Source organism: Pezoporus flaviventris, unplaced genomic scaffold (genome assembly GCF_033815535.1).
Source record: "Pezoporus flaviventris isolate CSIRO_AGI_PZ_B2104156 unplaced genomic scaffold, CSIRO_AGI_Pfla_v1 ptg000079l, whole genome shotgun sequence".
Classification (NCBI taxonomy): domain Eukaryota; kingdom Metazoa; phylum Chordata; class Aves; order Psittaciformes; family Psittacidae; genus Pezoporus; species Pezoporus flaviventris.
The window spans coordinates 1,081,260-1,096,140 of NW_026892627.1; positions in this window are offsets into that span (position 1 = coordinate 1,081,260).

The window sequence follows — 14,881 nt, forward strand, 5'->3', positions numbered from 1 at the left end:
AAGACTGCAGAATGCTACCAGCTAGCCCATATTTTGGGCATCTGAAAGGCTTCTAAAGTCTCTGGGGAAATGCAGGAAACTTGCCTCTATGTGGTTTCTTCTTACGTGGGGAGTTCTGGGCAGGTTATATGTCCTACATGCAAATGGAGCAGAATCGAAATCTGCAGCAAATAGGCTTGGACTCTCAGTATTCAGCTTTTCCTTCCACAGAAGCTCTTAGCTTGGTGCGTGCTTTTGTTGCTATAATTACTCAGTGAGTACATTAGACCCCTGCTTTTCATTTTTATTAATTTTCTTTTGTTTTGATGCTCTTTTTCACTGAGAAAGGCATTCATTTCTGTCTGCTGATCTTCCATCTAATGACTCATACTTGTCACTTGGTGTGCTTCTTGCTGGGGGTGTAACAAATGTTTTCAGGAGGCACTGCTGCTTTACCAGATTCCGGCAATGTGTCAAGAAGTGAGAGCTGACTGTTAGGAAAGCAGCACATCAACTGCTGACAGGCGTCATAATTTGAGTTCAGGCCAGGCATCTGAGTCCACTTAGCCTTCTGATTAAACAAGAGAACGTGCCTATGGGGCTTCATGCAATTTGTCACCATGGAAGGGGTCCAGGAAAACATAATTTACTAAGAGAGGAAATGCAGAGAGCCAAGAGTCCTTACTGTGTAGAGACTTATCAATAGGGTGGAAAATAGGGTGGTTATAATACCCATATTGCTATTTACAGTCATTGTATTGTCACAAGTGCATTAAGCTGTTGGAGCTCAGCAACCCTTGGGGTAGTGGTGTCTTTCTTCTCTGGATTCATACAGCATCTAGTACAGTATGTGCAGGAGAACATGAAGGATTCAGATTGTGCCTGGGGTTTCAGGACAATAAAAAATATCAGTTATTCAACTGAAAGTTAGCACTTTCATGCCTTGAAGAACTAACAACAGTCTGTGGGGAACATTTGGGCTCAGGCAGGAGGGTTGTTTTGGAGCTGATAGATATAAAAACATTGATATATATGATACACTAATGGAGATATGATGGAGAGGGAGGGAGGGAGACAACAGATGTGTCTGGGACCTGCCCCCTGACTGTAAGATAGGTAGGATGACTTCCTTGTGTCTGTCTCTTTATGCAGGGGAGAATTCAACCCCAAGATGAATCCCAGGATATCAGTGGGAGACTGACCTTACCTAACAAACAGACCTCTTTTCCATTGCCTCCTGACAGATGTATAAGATGAATTAGTTCTGTCAGGCAAGGTGAAGTTAGGGACATGAACCTGTGATCTCTCCTCCTGTGGAAGTAATACAAAATGCATGAGGTTTAGAAAAAGGAAAGCTAATCTGCTTACATCTAGGAGAACTAGTCCCTGGCTTCCCTTGCAATAGCATCCCCCAGGTGCTCAGCAGGACTTGCTAAATGATACAAACAAATTACCCATTAATTGGCTCTTCATTTGCTCTGAACATTTTTCTCTGTTCTTTATCTGAAAACTCCCCAGGATACACAAGATCATGCAATTAATCCTTATTCCTCTTCCTTTTTTTTTTTTTTTTTTTTTGGCCACGATATATTTTATAATGAAAAAGCATTAGAATTCCCCCCCCCCCCCCCACCTTGGGGAAAAAGAAGAGTGTTATTCCTGGCTGTGATAAGCTGAGATATTATGAAGCTGCCTGCATGAGTCCTTAAGCTATTCTGCTCTTCTGTTGCACTTTCCATTAGCTGTTTGCAGAGTGCTTTACTGTGGTACACTTGATCCCATTGTCCAGATCATTTATGAAAATATTAAATAGAAGATACTATGCAAATATTGGCATAATCTGCCATGGTTTTGGCCCAGGCCAACTAGCACTGTCCTGGACCATAGAGAGACACTGTTCTGGGCATAGGTCTCACAGGTCAACGTGTCCAGGTCTGCATTAGGTTTGACTCCTTCCATAGTCCTTCAGCACTACTTCAGAAGTCTCTGGAGTCTTCAGTGCTTGTGCACCCAGGGCACAGGTCACTTCATATGCTGCCATGGTGTTCACCAAACTCTCCTTGAAGGACTTTGAATCTGAGCTTCTTTAGAACATTGGCATTGTGCGCTTGTTTCCAGCTTTCCAGCTTGTTCCAAGTCTGGAAGCTATGGGAGAATTTCCTACCTCCCCAGTTTGCGCCTAAAAAGACAAGGCAGAAATGAGATGTCTGCAAGAAAAGGCCTTTTCCTCTGGTGATGGTTTCAGCCAAGAGAGAAGAAAGCATTTATAAATCAATGTGGAGCTATAATAGATGTACAGACGGGAGCTGGGTAGCCCCAGGGTGATAGTAAAGGCTTTGCAGGCAATGTATAAACCATGCTGGGACATTGCTAATGTATGGGCAATTCCTCACTGAAGTGCCACCAGAATGCTGGACTTGATGCAACCTTCAGGAGTGCTTCTCTGACCTTGGTGTGCTTTTCCCTACTCCAGGGGAAAACCAGAGCCATGCCTCTGGCCAGGCTGATGACCTTCTTCAGAGAAAAATCCATCCACCTACATATCCTGCTGGAGTTCATCAGTCATGGCAAATCCCCATCAACAGCACATACTTGGCTCCTGGGCTCCCAGCTTTGGTTCTTTACTTGGTGATGGCACCTAGGCAGCTTCTAGAGTTAGAGGGAGGTTGAGCTGGAACAAGACAGGGGAACAAAGACTCTTTAGCCTCTGTCATAAAGAGATTAGACCCAGGATATTTTCCAGGGTTCAGTTCCTGGCTGAGAAGAGATAATACAGTAAACTTAGATTGAGTTTGCTTCACCTGTTTCAGTTAACCTGGTGTGTCCTGATGGAAACAAGAGTATTTGGCGCTCATACAACAGCTTGGTAGGTTGATACATATGAGGAAAAAAGGGATGTGGGGCAATGTCATCATTAAAACCTTTTCTGGGGCAATCTCAGCAGTGCAAAATAAGCAACAAATTCTATAGGATTTCATATGGATTTAGGTCTTTTAACTGTTCCCATGTTTTTGGAAATCTCCTCTATGGAATAGGCTTCATATAAACATGGTAAGGATAGAGAAATACACATTATCAAAAGCACAGAGAGGTATATAGAGGGAGCTGTTTAGAAAGATATACAAAGCATTGAGAATGACAGCAAAATCATTTCACTTTGCCCCAGAGAGCAATCTCCTGGCATCTGCTTAAAGCTGGATGGTGGACAAGTGTCTTCTGGCCTGTGCAAAGCTAATGAGACTGGAGATGTATGTAAATATATAGTGTTTACCAGGGAAGAGGACATTAGTTAAGGAAATGAATAATTTCAGAGGGTATAAACTAATCAGAGATGTTTGGAGAAGGAAGATGCTCATATAATTGGATTTGATCCAAAGGGTAATATAATCAAATGATAATGAAGGCTGGTTGTTTATCACCTGTTGTAAAAGAGTTGTCTGGGCAGAGAATATAGGAAGAAATAGTGTAATGGCTCTGTAAGAACCTCCAAACAGCCTCTTATAGATTTGTAGGTTTTAAAGCAAGATGGGCTAATGAGATCTTCAAATCTAACCTTTTATATGCCATTGTCCTTCCAGCTTCACAGTCATCTCTGCCCAGACTCTTGTTACATTGCTTTTGATGATAATAAATCTTCTGTAAGAGTACAAGTCATATTAAAATCTGAGTCAATTCTGTAGCTGAAGTTCCCAGAATTGCACTTATTTAGAGTCACAGAGGTTTACGCCGTACTTGAAGTAATAATATTGATAATAATAAAAATTGTTTCTCAGTTTTTTATAGTACTCTATGACATCATTGTAAATGAACCTCTGTTAGGAATCATCCTGGCTTTTAACTGAGTGCACTCTTTGTGGTCAGTTTAGAACTGAAAGAAACTCAAGCCTTATTTTCCAATCAAATTGTTTTTGCAAACCAGTCCTTCCAGTTACTCGCAGCTTTTTGCCTCTTGCAAAAAATGCCTCTGTCGTGACACTCACTAGGGTTTTGGTTGAGAAGCTGCCTCACAGCCAGCAGCACATCAAAGGGCTGGCATCTTCATCTGACTTTCATTAACCCCTGAACCCAAGCTGGATGCATTCAATAAAGCTGATTTATATATATATTTTTTACCATCACACAGAGACCTATTGAATTCTCTCAGTTGCTTGGAGCTGGCATCTTTGGTAGGTGAGTGGTATAGTAAAATATGCAATTAGTCTGCAATGCCGCACACCTCTGTGGCATTCAGAGTCTTCACATAGACTTTGCTCATAGGCAGGCAGTGGAGGGAATTACCAAATTACCCATGCATGCAGTTGCCTTGGCAGTAATCCCTGTGGCAGTAGCTTTGAATCACATTAGAAACAGCTCATCCTTCTGAGGTAAATTAAGTTCATTACTCTGTAAAGGTCATTTAGAAGGAACTTCAATAACTGGAGGCTTGTTTTGTTGCTTTCTGTAAGAGATTCAGACTGCTTTCTCTTCCACTTCCCAGCATCTATCTGAGTTGTGATTCACTGGTGCTAAGTACTCAATAAACAACTTGGGGATGGCTCTTGCACCATTAGCCTCTGGCCTCTCCCAAGCCTGGCTGCGCGGCAGCCTCATTCACCACTGAGGACCCAAGGTGCAAGAGATAGGGGTTACCCACAGAGGCTATGGCAGGACTAGGGAGGTTATAAGATCCTACAAACTTGCATCTAGGCCTCTTATATTTCTTTTTTTCTTGGCAATTTTGCACAAGTAACACACTGTCTATCACAGCCCACATGTCTGTGTGTCTGTGTTGAAAGAATACAGCTTGTAAAGTCCATTCAGATCATCCAGGCAAGCTTCTTCAGAAGTACTTTTCCTTCCAATGATATAAAAGTGCTGAGGACTGTTGGCTGAGAATCCCAGTTCCCTAGGATTCACCTTCTCACCCAGCAGCATCATATGCTTCAAAGCTATGTAGTTCTCCTGAACTAATACAAGATATGAATGTCCTCATCTTGATACCAATTCTCTTTACAGAGACTGTAAAATAAAAACAGTTGATGGACGAAAAAGCTACAAGCAATTTGTGGAATATTTTGGTTTATCCCAAGTAGTTTAACTATCAGTATTGAGAAAGACTTGAGACCTCGTGAAAAACGAACAAGCAGGCCGTGCTGTCCCAAAGGGATGCTGAAATGTGTGAGGGCATAGAACTTAACTTTTCAGTGGCCAGAGATTTCTCTTCCTAGAAGGCAATAATCTTGGGTTAGATTTTTTGGTGGGGATCTGGGGTTTACCTAGAAGCTAAAGAAATGGGATATGAGTGTAGAAAAGCAGGAAGCCTGAGGGACAAACAGGGAGGGGAAGGAATTGACATAGAAAGTATGGAAGTATTCAGAAATACAGGGCACTGCAGTATGTGCCCATGCAATGTGTATGGCTGGGAGAAGAAACCCCTCACAAATCTCCCTGTCCTTTGCATACAACATTTTGAAGGCTTCTTGGCATTTCCCACTTACTCTGGTCTGTGAACCAGCAAATCCATGTGAAATGCATGATGGTATATGAACCAGCAAATTATGACTGCCATCTCCAGACTCTATACTGCTTACCAAACTTTGTGAACAGCATCCAGGCAAGTGGACTTTTATTAGTGTTCACCCAACCAGAAAAAGGTTCATGGACAAGGAAAAAGAATTGATTCACCTTTCCTTTCTCCTTTCCCCTTTCTCCTTTCTTTTCCTTTCTTCTCCCTCCTCCTTCCTCCTTTCTTTCTCCTTTCTCCTTTCTCCTTTCTCCTTTCTCCTTTCTCCTTTCTCCTCTCCTCTCTTCTCTCTCTTCTTCTGTTCTCTCTTCTTTGGGGTTGTGCAATAAGGTTGTCACTCAGGGATATGAGACATAGGATAACTGGATTCATATGCATGAAGAACAAAAGCTATGCTAGGATCAGTCATAGAGAAGCGCAGAATGTGGTTTTCTGCATCCCTGCTACCTCCTGGTCTGGGACTGTTAGAGAAATGGGGTAATTAATGGCTGCTTGAGCAGAACACAAAGCAGGACTGGAAGCCTGAGTCCCTGAGCTCCCCATAAAACCCATACGTTGTGTGGATCCTCTAGAGGCCAGTTTCAGCATTGGTCCAAGTAGGAATGGCCTTGATGGTGAGTCATGGGTTACCACCTACCTGTGCCCCTCTGAATCTGGTCTCTACAGGCAATGAAGTGTACCATCTACATCTTAAGCTGTGGTGGACTGCTTTCTGGGAGATAATTTGCATCTGTAGGAGACATGGAACATGTTACTGTGTCTCAGTTCTGTGTGCCAAGCCCTGTGTGCTCATCTGGCACTTCGCATGACACACGACGTACAGTCCTGCAGTGGTGTCTCAGCAGGAATTGTGTGCCCACACAAGCTCTTTCTGAATTTGCAAGTTTCAAAGCATCCATGCACAAATTCAAGCTAAAAGCATATTGCTCTGGCAGCTGGTGAGACAGCTTTCGTACTGCATCAGACACCCTGAGCAGAAAAAAAGCCCCATGCACACATGAATAAGAATGTAATTTTTTTGCCCTGGCAGGGAAAAATACGTCCCCACAGGGACACCCCATGGGGTTGAGGACAAACTGCTGTGTAGCTTTGACACTGAAAAATAAAACTTTTCAGCTTTTGCCTTATGGGAGCAGAATACTCCATTACGAAGTGGCTTTAAATTCAAAGCTGAGGCATCAGCAGCAGCAGGGCTAAATAACTCCAGTTATTGTGTCAAATAAAACTTCTCTGATTGACCCCAAATGGAAAGTTCAGAAGTAAGTAATTGTCAAAAATATTTTTTTTATCTTGCCTGTTGAATTTCCTCTCTCCTCCTTCCCCTTTTCCCTTAGTTTTCAACTCAGCCACTGAACCAAAACTCCCACCATTCATCCACCCCCATGCCAGGACTTTTGTGGCAACAGAAGTGTGGAGAGGGGCAGATCACCCCATTCATTTTAGCAATGCATGAATGTAAATCTGGGGTGATAATACATGTGTCAGCATGGGAAACTCTTTCTTCAGCCTCTCAAAAGCAATGTGGAGATGTGGGGATTATAATTTCAAGGTCTGCACTGTATATCTGGAGTGATGATTCTCTTTGTTTCAATATCACAAGAGGCATTTTTGGAAACCCATCCCACACAGAACTGTGGGCAAAAGTACAGAAAGTACGACGAGCAAAACAATAGCTGCAAGTCAAAGGGAGCTGAAAATCAGACTCAGCGGTAGCGAGGAAACCAATAACAAGCTTAGATAAGAGAGAGTAACTGCAGAGATAGTACAGATATGAGTACAAGCTATAACATCCTGTACAAGGGGATTTGGCTGGCTCAGAACAACCACAAGAGAAGGTTAGTGTGGTTTGAGTCTAAATGGATAACTGTCTGAAAAACTTGCCTATGAAGAGAAATGGCCTTATTCAAGTGAAAACATTCAGAAAAACTGGCTGATCTAAAATTGTTAACCCTGTAAGACTGGCTGGCTCTCATGCTGGGGTTTGCATGAGAGGAACCAGAGACGGTATGGTCCAGGTTGACTGAAGCTGGCTTCTGTAATCACACTGTGCTTCAAGTGCAAAAATAAGCAAACGACTTGAGTCTCCAGGTCTCTTTTCTGTTCCTGATATCTTCAATACATTGAGACACCAGTTGTCCTGAGATCTGACTCCCCCCATGATGAAAAATCTGTAGATGTCTAGCAAGATCCTTCAAGGCACCTGAGCTCACAGAGATGAAGCCCTGGAGCAGGTCTGGAAGGTCCCTGAAAGGCTCAGTTTGGGTGGCATCTCTTTCTGATGGCTCAAAGCAGGGAGCTTGATTGTAAAGCAGAGGTACCTTCTGTGTTCCATGGCTCCCATTTAAAGCTTTCCCTAAATAATTCCTCTGCTGAGCTTGCTTTTCTCTCTTTCTCTGTCAGACTGTTCGTCTTGCATCTTCACTGTGACACAGAGGAAGGAGATGGTTATACATTAATAATAATTCTACTGATCAGACTTAATAAGCCTTACAGTAAGATCATTTTAAGCACTCTATGTATGAGACCACTTCAATAATTTGAACTGAATATTGATACCCTGCTGTGCTGAAAACCTCTTATGTGGTCTCCTCTCTACAATAGAATCCTATGGTAGGAAAGCGCCATAAAGACCATCTAGTTCCAGCCCCACTCCAAGGGCAGGGACACCTTCCACTAGACCAGGTTGCTCCAAGCCCCGTCCAGCCTGGCCTTGGACACTGCCAGGGATGGGGCAGCCACAGCTTCTCTGGGCAGCCTGTGCCAGGGCCTCACCACCCTCACAGGGAAGAACTTCTTCCTCACATCTCATCTCAGTCTCCCCTCTGTCAGTTTAAATCCATTCCCCCTTGTCCTGTCCCTACCTGCCCTTGTCAAAAGCCCTTCTCCAGCTTTCCTGTGGGCCCATTTTGGGGAAGCACTCAAGATAAAGTAGACCTTCTGCCACTGAGGCTCAGAAGTACCTTTTTAGTGTGGAATTAATTTTGGGTCCATTTCTACTTTTAGGCTGAATGCAGAGATGATCTCACATCACATAAAGATTTATGAAATGCCTTTACCCCAGACCCATAGCAACATCAGGGAAGATGTGGTGGGAGGGTGAATGAACAAGACAGGACTCAGCTGAATACAAGAGAAGGCAAAACCTCCGACCATTGCTGTAATTTGCTGGGGGACTGAGGGAAAGATATATTTTCAGCATGACTTTTGCCGCATTCCAGATGTTTAACTTTTGATTTCTTTGCAGAAACTTAAGAACCCATTCCGAAAAAAAAAACCCGATGCTTTTGTCTAGGGAAATGATTCAGAATGCAACAAAGATGTGTTTTCCTCATTGTGCAGATTAGGACTCAGTGGCATCACGCTGGCAGATAGGAGCTGACCAGAAAAATGTACACAATAATAAACAAGAATAATTGCATTGGATTGAATGGATCCCTCTGGATTAGACTCGTGTCTTCTTTTCCTTCATCTTTTTCTTGCCAGACACTCCCCCAAATGACTCTCAGACAGCATTGCTGGTTCTTGTGAATTTGCAGGTTTCCCAAGAGCTGGCATTTTCCTCTCAGGACTCCACTCCGAAAGTCCTGTGGTTACCAGAGAAGCCAGCTTTCTTTCAAAACCAAAATTAAATTTCCAGTCCTCATGGCTGCGGAGAAAAACTAAACATGGTTCAAGTCTAACCTGAAGTCAAATATAACATGATCTTTTTCTTCCCCAAAACAAAATAGGAGATCATGTTTTATAGACTTGACTCTGGATTGTTGATCCAAAGCAGTTATCGAGAGCACAGGCAAACTGGCTAATTTTTAAGCAGCATCCGATGAGTTTGTGAGTAATTTTACACACCAGGGGTCACCTGCAGCAGTCCCCAATATCCCCTAAATTCTGTGGTCTGGTGTCCCCTTTTCCAGATGTTCCTTCTGCGCTTCCAGGGCATAATTCATAGCAGTAACTATTGTTTCTCTGTAGGTAACTAGAAACAGCAGCACCCTCAATTTGGGAAAGCAAGGTTTTACAATGAAGATACAGATCAGGGAAGTACAGAGAGCATCAGAGTCTGGATATGGCACTACGTAATTTGGAATAAGAAGAAAAAAATCCATTTAGTAATGAAATACTGGCTGCTGGTTTATTAATACAAACTGTAATGTGATGCTTATTTCTCCAAACGCTCCCCCCACTTAGAGCAGGCAGCTGTGCAACCCCCTTTGCCTTGGTTCCTTCAGGAAAGGGAGGGTAAGGTCTGGAATTTTATTAGGGAAGGGAACAAATTGAAGCATGTGGCAAAGACCACTGACATGGAGGAGCTCGTGAGATACCTGCACCTGCCTCTCCTAGTACTAAAGCTGCAGGAGCTCAAGCATCAGCATGAAGATGCAGGTTAAAATAAAAGGTGGAGGAATTTCAGACTGTGCCTAATCCAACTACACCTCTAGGAAGTAGGGGTATTAAAATGAGGAGGGGCAAACATAAAGGAAAATCCTTATGAGAGCTATGAAACTCACTGATACCCCTAAGCTCCATCTACTAGATGTACCACCTGGGAATGCCTCCAGGTGTATCTACCCCACTGCAACCTTCCTTCATGGGCAGCAGAAGAGCTTTGGGGTAGAGACACGTCTTTTACATGTTGTGAAATGGGAGAAAAGTCCCCAGACTGCATTCAGGAGCTGTTCATGTGCTGACTGTAGCAGAAGCAGGTGGGAAGAGTTTCAGCAAGATTTCACTTTAACCTCTTTTACCATGATTACATTCACCAGCAAGGACCTTGCTTCATGCCACAGACCTTTTCCACTTTTTATCTTCTCCCTTTTTTCCTACACCATATCCTGGCTGGCAGCCTAAGTACCTCCCTACCAACTGAAGTTGTGATATGCCTGTGTAAATCAACATCATCTCTTGGAGCTCAGTGACATTACGCTGATTTACTTGCGTGCAGGGTCTGGCCATGCCGTTGTGTGTGATTTAAACAAGATGTTCCTCGGGTTTAGGCATAAGTGAATAAATAATGCTTGACATTCTGGAGAAGCTCATGTTTGCCAAAAACATTTCTTGTTCCAGCAGACTCATCCTGGTCGTTTATTCACTTATTTCTTTGCATACTTTCTCCTGCTCCCTTCATCTCACCTCAGTATTACAAAGCTTCCAGGACTCTCATGTTAAGGGACTTCACTTGCAAACTGAATCTTTCTTGGTCCCATCTCAGGTTCCTTCAAAGCTTCCAGGACTCATGTTAAGGGACTTGCAAGCTGAATCTTTCTTGGTCCCGTCTCAGGTTCCTTTAGCACTTTCTCTGCAGATACTGTCTTCTAATTGAACTCACAGTGTATCTGCAATTATCTACTGTTAGGTAGGAGCCACGTCATGAGGAAGAATTGGTTTTGCATCTGGTCAGTGGTATCTCTCTCATGCAGACATGATTCCCTCCTTTCTACTTGGAAGGCTGTCATCTTGCGTGTTTTCAGTATCAGGGTTTCGTTCCTGTCCTACAACACCAGTGACTGATGGAAATTGTTGATATTCACTTCTGACCACTCAGATCTAGACTACAAGGTTGTGGTAAGGGAGAAAGACCAGAGGCTTGGTCTTGTCTTGTCTGGATCTGTAATGGGTGAAAAGTAATTCCTGCAGTTGAGTAGGAATGATTTGTCAGCTACAGCCTAACTCCTGGGCTCTCCCACAGGGGAGATCTCATGTGCTAGATGAGCCTTTCAGTTTGTGGCCCCCAAAAGTTCGAGATTTCATTGCTTGATAGACTGGCTTTGTATCCAGAATAACACCATGGTTTCTCTGAAAAAGTTAATGAGGGCTGCTTGGTTCAGCTTCTGGGGAGCTAAGATGTCCTCCAGGATTGCTTATTCCTTCACGATAGAGGAAGGACTGCAGCAATATTGGGGGAGACATGGGCAGAAATCTTGCAAAATCAAGCTAAAAATTTAAGGTTGGAAGGGACTGTTCATTTAATTCCTTCTCAAACTAGTGGGAACTGTGCATAAGTAGGAATGAGCCACCTTTAAAAATCAGAATTACAGGTTTCTGCTTTATAACGGTGATTTCACTACTATGCTATCTCCCAAGCAGGCCATAAAGCACATTCAACAAGTATTACATGAGCTATTTTGTTGCTGGAACTGATAAATATACTCAAGATAGACTCATGGAATAGCCTAGTTGGCTCACATCCTACTGCATAGATGGCCACAATTTACCACTCGATGAAGCCCTTCTTCCTCACCATACACACACAAACCAGCTTGAAACGCAGTTTGCAATACACCTGCCGCTTCAGATAAATCATTCAGCATTGCTGCATCCAGTGTTCCTCCTACAGAAAATTTATACGGTACTGCGTATAAAAACCATCTGTTAGCACTTTGGCAGATATCAATCCTTCTCTTCTCCAAAGGGATATTGCTTCCAAACAGACATAGTTTGGATTTAATTTCTTGCTCAAAGTTTGGCTGCTTAGATGTCCTCTATTTTCCATGGGTAGATGAAGGTACTTCAGTGGAGCTAATATTACTTGTTAATCTTTGTGGCATTCAGTGGAGAAATGGAAAATTCTTTATAAAGTTTTTGTTCTTTGAGAGAGAACTGAAGAGATTTGGAACCGACAATTGGATTTTGGAATCGACAGCTAGCAGTGAGCTGAATTCTTTTTCTCATGGTGGGTGAAATGTATGTTTTTATGTCTAGCTAGATCTCACTTGTTTATCTGTCTTTCCTTGATTCAGCATCACTACTTCCCTGTCCAGGTTCACCTAGGTTGCGTTTAAGGGCATTTAGCTCTCATCTGCCCTTCTCTGGGTTGAACTGTTGGCTCAAAATGCAGAAAAGAGTTGAAGAGGAACCTTCTTATCAAAAAGACTCCTGGCAGCATGGGTGAGAGTAGAATGGCTAAGTATCTAGGGATATGCTTAGGTGGTCACTGGGATAAGGTTACCTTTGTGGCTCAGCCCAGCTCCAGGAAGAATGTACTCTGTCATCCTTTGTTCTGCCAGCTCCTTCACTACTGCAGGAAAACATCATGCTGTGCTGATGTTCCCCTGCAGTTGTGCACCATCTTCCTTTCTGCTTCACAGGCAAAATGGTTCTGCCTAACTAGATATCCTGCATACGATCAACATAGGAGCTGCCAATATCCCATGCTGCTCTTGTTTCACCTGTCCCCATAAGCAGCCCAGCCCAACCTGTTACCCGTGCTACCCCAGAATGGGATGGTTCATAAAGTCATATTTTCTCTGGCTCATGATGTCTGGGAAGAAAGCAGCTTGGTGCTGTGTAACCAGCAGTGCAGGGTGTGCACAGCTGGCATCAGCTGGTTTAATTCACCATTTGTTTGTACAGTGTAGAGGAGTCCCAGTCTCACACAGGACTACACGAAGCAACAGTCACCATGAATTTAGGCCTTTTGCATAACAAAATTTGACTGCTTAGTTGTGGACTCTGAGACCAATTAGCTTTGGAATGGCTAAATGAGAGGGGAAAGAAAGAGAAATGAATTCCAAAGAGTGTTTGAAGCTACTGAGCAGTCCAGTCAAGTGGGGATGACATTCTGTAAAGGTCTCCATCAGTCAGGTTTGACTATGATTGTGTTTCATACTCATGAGCAGCAGAATTTGCTCATGTCCAGTTACAGCCTTCTCTCTCTGTGAGGGCAGTGCTCCAGGAAACTACCGTGCGTTGTTTGTGCCAAGCTGGATAAAGGCATCGCATAGCTGAGAATGGAACAAGGCGCCTCTCATGATGCTGATACTGTGAGTGTACCACGTGGCATGAGAGCATCCTTCAAAATAGCCACTGTGACCACATTAGACCAATAGATTTAGAAAGCACCATGCTTTGGGACTAGAGAGAGAGAAAAGGGTGATTTGTCCAACTGGCCTTTTGCCACTGTTTTATTTTTCTGCAATTTTCTTTTGCATTCTCCAGCTGACGTTTAGGGCCATTGCCAGACGTGTCATGAACTCTTTTACTCCAGTGAAAGTTAATGCAAAGGATGTGGGAAACACTTAGTCTTAATAGGAGATGAAGGGAAGGCTCAGACTCACTGAACTGCATCACCCAAGCAACTGTTGTCCAAGTGGTTGGTCATTTACCAGCTTGTATTGGGTCTGAAGTCATCCATGCTGTGCTGGGGAAGAACTGAGGGCCAGGACACCTGGAGGTGGAGGGGGTGCAATGTGCTCTATCCTGTCTTCTCCATTCAGGTGGAAGAAACCCTGGCTGAAAGAAATGATTTGGACTATACCCAGCCTATTTCTAGCAAGATCCAGAGGTCAGGTTAGAACCTGTGAGCAAAGCTTGCTTGTGTGTAAACAAGGGGAATGAGATAGGAATCAGACCTTCTCCTGCATCACACAGAAGTGGCATTGTAGACAAGCCACCTGGGATAAGGGTGAGGAGATCTGTAAGGGTGAACACCTTCTGCAGTGTGGTTGCTCTCTCTCCTAGATGTTATCTGATGTTGACATTGAAGTCAGTGAAAGGGATCGAGACACTCAATCTGTACAGTAGCCCATCTCTTTCTCAGCCAAGACCCACAGAGCTCCATCTGGAGCAAGCATTTGTGAAACTGAAAATTTCTACACCCTGTTTCCATCTGTAGTCATTGGTTGGCTTTCCTGAAAATATTGCTGGAATGTGACTGCTACTGGAGTGGTGGTACACAACCCACAGAATGTGTACAATGTGTTCAATGTTGGGGTAGGGAGTGCTTTTGCCTTATGCTTCCTCCTGTGCAAAGTACACTCTTCCATCAAAAGAAATGTCATGACTAAACTGTGGGAGGAAAACCCTCAGATTTTAACTTCAGTATATCAGCTTCCTTATTTAACTGTTAGAGCTAAACCAGGAAGAAGAAGGTTGAATTACCATGTTTCCAGAAGGTGCTGCCCAGCAGAAGCATGGATGGGAGCTGACCAGGCTTATTCCTAGAGCTCCTGAAAACCACAAGCTTAAGTGGGTATTTAAGCCACCCAGTGTGAGGTCTTCCCAAAGGATTTCTATAGACATAGAACACTCCCATGTTTCTGTATTCATAATGAACTGGAGGAGCTCATGGAGCTTCTTTCTCACGAACCTAGAGGTACACCTAACCCACCTCCATCCAAGGGTGCCTCTGAAGGATTTTTGAGGCTCTGAGTTCTATACACAGGAAAAGACACAGAAGAAATACCACATGAGAATCCATAAAGGTTTCTTTTTATTTTAATTCCCTTTTACATACACCTGTGGTTTGTCATTTTCTGCTTGTTACTTTGGTCCATACAGGAAGCAGAAGTGGAGGAATGTAAACCAAATGCCTGCCTGACGACACACACAAGGTAATTTCCCTGTAACACATGAAAGAAATCACAGTTTTTGTCCTTTATTTTTTTTCAGTTTTCTCCCTCTTCT